The sequence below is a fragment of the Coptis chinensis genome, chromosome 2, assembly GCF_015680905.1.
Source record: "Coptis chinensis isolate HL-2020 chromosome 2, ASM1568090v1, whole genome shotgun sequence".
NCBI lineage: Eukaryota > Viridiplantae > Streptophyta > Magnoliopsida > Ranunculales > Ranunculaceae > Coptis > Coptis chinensis.
Window position 1 is genome coordinate 2,943,144 of NC_141457.1, and position 4,360 is coordinate 2,947,503.

Genomic DNA, 4,360 nt, shown 5'->3' on the forward strand with positions numbered 1-4,360 from the left:
TAATAAGAATAATGATAATAGGTTAAACTAAATATAGGATAACTATCAGTTAAGGATAAAAGTCCCGTAAGTAAATAGATAAGTTTTATCCTTGTTTTTCGGTGAGGTTTTTAAAACTAAAAGGGGGATTCTCACGTAGAGTTTTTTGGGGGAAAAACACAGAAAAACTTTTATACAGAAAAAAAAGGGTTTTACTGAAAGAAGAAAAGGAAGATTTTTCTGGTAGCTGGTTGATAGTCGGAGCGCGCTAAAGGTGAGTAGATATTTTACGTTTTTGATTTCTCGTTTACTGTAGATTTTATGATACGAGGAAAAGGATGTATATGTATTTACTGTTCATATTGTTCGCCTGATACTCTATTCAGTACGGTATGTCGTAGTGCTACGTTACATATTGGATTTAAATGATTTAAGAACACATGCCTGGTCTCGAAAGAAAAACTGGTCCGGATCCTTTGAGAAAAATTGATAGATCAAGCCATTAAGAATTTATGTAACTTACTTTGTATATCTAGGTATTTAATATGCGTTGTCGCGTTTTAGATTGATGGTGATTGTTAGATTATGGGTGATGTCGGGTTTTAGATTCGTTGGTTAAACTGTTGGGTTGTATGGGTAAACTGTGGAGTTGGGTGGGCTGTGCGTGGTGAAGTAGAGGTGATTGTTTGAGAGTGGTAGTGCTGTGAAGCTTGAACAGCCATTAATGGCGTTCAAGCAAGAACCAAACCGTCCGGATTTTTGTGTTGTTTAAATGATTGGCTGTTTGATTTTGTTGTGAGATTATGTTGTTGGGTTGAGGTGGATTGTAGGTGGTTGATTGGGTGCTGGAGAGAGGGCAATTGAAGCTTGAATAAACCATTAATGGCGAGTCGATCGCGACTTGTACATTATAATGGAATTGAAGTTTTAGGGTATCGGTAGATTTGGTTTTTGGTGGAGAGGAAAACCGTTGGGTTCAATAGTGGGGACGAGTGGTGGTTTCGGGGGCTGTTGACTGGTGGTGGAGACACTGGAGAGTGTGGGAGAGGAAGATGAACATTGATTTTTTTTGTTGGGCTTGGGCTGAATTTCGTGGGTGGGCTTGAATGTTTAATTTTTGAATTTTCATTTTTGGCCTTAAGTTTTAGACTTTGGGCCTTAGGCTTTGGGCTTTTGGGTTAGAGGAGTTTAAGTCTGGTTGACTGCTGTTGACCTTGCTGGTTGACTGCTGTTGACCAATGGCAGGTTGACTGTTGACTGTTGACCAAGGTTGACTTTGACCAGTTGACCCAGTTTGACTTTTAACTCGAATTATGATTCGGTCTATTAGGATAGGTCTAGGGCTATTAGCATGCTTGGTTTTAGGCTAAGACCTTTCTATATATACTTGTGTACGTGTATTAACTACTATGTGATATTTCAATCTTTTATGATATGCAACGTTATGACACTTAGACATCCATATAATTAATAACGCATAAACCAAAAATACAAGAAACAAGATACTCCTTCGTTCTCTGAAATAATATATGCAATAAAGTTCAATAATGTGTAAACAAATTTACCGCACCCTTTTAGATCTCTCCACGCATCAAGTTTTGGAAATGAAACTTATGACTGAAGATGTCATATGATAGGTGGGCATTTATCGAATGTGCCATAAATGGCCCGTTAGCGTTATAATTGGGTATTCATTGAATGTGCCATTAATGACCCGGGTATTCATTAAATATGCCCTGAATGACTAGATTGTTTGGACTAGCCTATAGAGGAACTAAGGTATTTGTCTTGCGGGTTAGTTGTATTCTTTGATGGTGCGAGTGTTCTTGATTGGACTTGTATTTGAATACTTATAGGAAATCTACACCTGTTATATAAAATTTCTAACTTTCGTTTACAGGAGGGTAAGAGTTAATAATATTTTGTGCAGGGACGCGGTCCTACCCTTATACAGAAGTGGATATCAGTAAGATTTAATTCAATTACTAAGTTATTAATATGGGTTATTATAATGAGTTAATAGAATGGAAGTCTTGCTTGGGAAGAAACTATGCCGGTTGAAATGACGGAACTACCTGTCTTCCAAGCTGAAAATGATTAAGTTATGATATATTTATAGTGTTAGTTTGATAAGTAAAGAATGGAAATGTTTATATCTGGTTAGTCTACTCATACCAGCAAATTCCATTTTGCTGACCCATGTTTGCTTTGTTTTGGAAATGTGGGTGTATTCTTGGGAACATAGGTGGAAGGCAGTGGAACCACGACGTTTGATTTGGATTTGTTTCTAGAGCGGTCCGGGAGTTTGTTTTTATTAGGTCTGATCTTTTTGGAAGTATGTAATAACATAGTTTCATATTCATATGACATGAGAATACGATGTTGAAGACCTATTATTCTTAGAGTTTTATATTGATGATTTTTGGATGGAAGATAGTCTTTTAATAAAGTGATGGTTGAGAAATTTTGGAGAAATTTTGTTGTTAAGTTGATTCTTTGTGATGTGGGTTTTTCGATTTTGGCATGTGTTGTATCCATCCCGTCATAGCCTGGGTTTTTAGACAATTAAACATAGCGATATTTGAGATATTTATATTTCAAATATTAACTTTGTAATTGTTTAGAAATTCAGGCTGTGACACAGATGCCATGCAGCAAGCCATCAATAATTTCAAAGGGAAGGTGACTGAAGAATATCATCAAAGCTGGGATAAATTCAATAATCTGCTAGTCTCATGTCCATATCATGGTTATGATAAGAGCACACTGCCTCATTTTTTTCTTTCTAGGACTTTCTACTATGAACAAGCAGATGATACAGTCAATGTATCAAGGTAAGTTTACATCATTAGATGGAGAGGAAGCCTACAACTTTCTTGAGAATTTAGTTGAAGACACTTAACAATGGAGTACTAGCAACGAGGACGTAGCTAGAGTGGAGGGGGTGCCGAAGCAATTTGGCAACCAAATTCAAGAAGACCCAAATCAAGTAATGCTGTCAATTATGGCAAGCCTATCAATAGGACTTGAAACTCTAAACAAGAAGTTTGATCAGTTCTCCATGAATCCTCCGAAAGCAAACAATTTCCAAGATAAACCTCAGCCATCCAAGCCTTGTTATGCCATTTGTGAGCTATGTTCTGATGAAGAGTGTTCGTACTATCTGGATACTAATGCAGAGACATGTAGTATCAACTCTTTAGGAAGAAATAACTAGTTTAATCAGAGACAAAATTATTGGAAGCCACAAAATACAAATCAGAGGAATTTTCCTCCAGGATTCCAAAATCAGTCAAATCAGTTGCAGAATAACCAATATCAGTTCCAAGACCGCCAGCAACCATACAGAAATCAACAGTCATACCAGAACCAGCAATACCAAGCCAACACAAGCAGAGAGTTAATACCAGATCTTATGAGTGGATACATTGCCCCTACGCCTCAGTCGAGCAAAGCACTTATCCCATATCTGGAAGAAGCTATCACCACCATTGTCAATGAGCTGAAACAGACAAATCAAAGAACCCAGAAGTTGGAGAATAACTTTAGTGTCTTTCAAGGCCAGATAGGGCAAATCGCTACTGCCTTGACAGAGAGATCAAAAGGAGCCACATCCGGAAGGAAGAGGTGTCCTACAGGTGGATAACCTAAAGATTACTCAGTCGAATGATCAAGTTAATGCTGTCACCACTCTGAGGTTAGGCAAGAAAGTTGATAACAAGATTGTTTATGAACCAGGAAAAGATTCTGCAGAGCCTAAGGTAACTTATGTTCTCACCATCCCACCCAATTCTAACATTCCAAATATATCTAGTGTTGTGCCACCCACTGAAGTAACTGTTGAGAGAAAAGCTGAAGGAACTACTGTGGAAGTAAGTAAGAAGAAGCCATCACGAGTGACTCCACCTGTCACTCCACTATCTGTTACCAAGCCAACCGAAGTCGAAAAAAGAGAACCGATATTGAAGAATCCGCCAACACTGTTTCCTTCGAAACTAGTGAATACCAGAAAGGATGACCAATACAAGGAGATTTGCGATGTATTTTAGAATTTGCATATTAATATCCCATTTCTGACCGTCATCAAGCAAGTACCCTCATATGCCAAGTTCGTGAAAGATCTAGTGAAGAAGAAGACCAACATTCCGAAAGAAGCTTTTATCGCTCAAAGATGTTCATCTTACCTATAGAATCTAGCGGTTGTGAAACTGAAAGATCCTGGAAGTCCAACTGTTACATGCAGAATTGAAGATTCTTTGGAGGAGCAAGCTTTATTAGATTTGGGTGCTAGTGTGAATCTTCTACCATATTTCATCTACGAGAAGTTAGGCTTGAATGATCTTAAACCGACGGATGTTACTTTACAGTTGGAAGATAGATC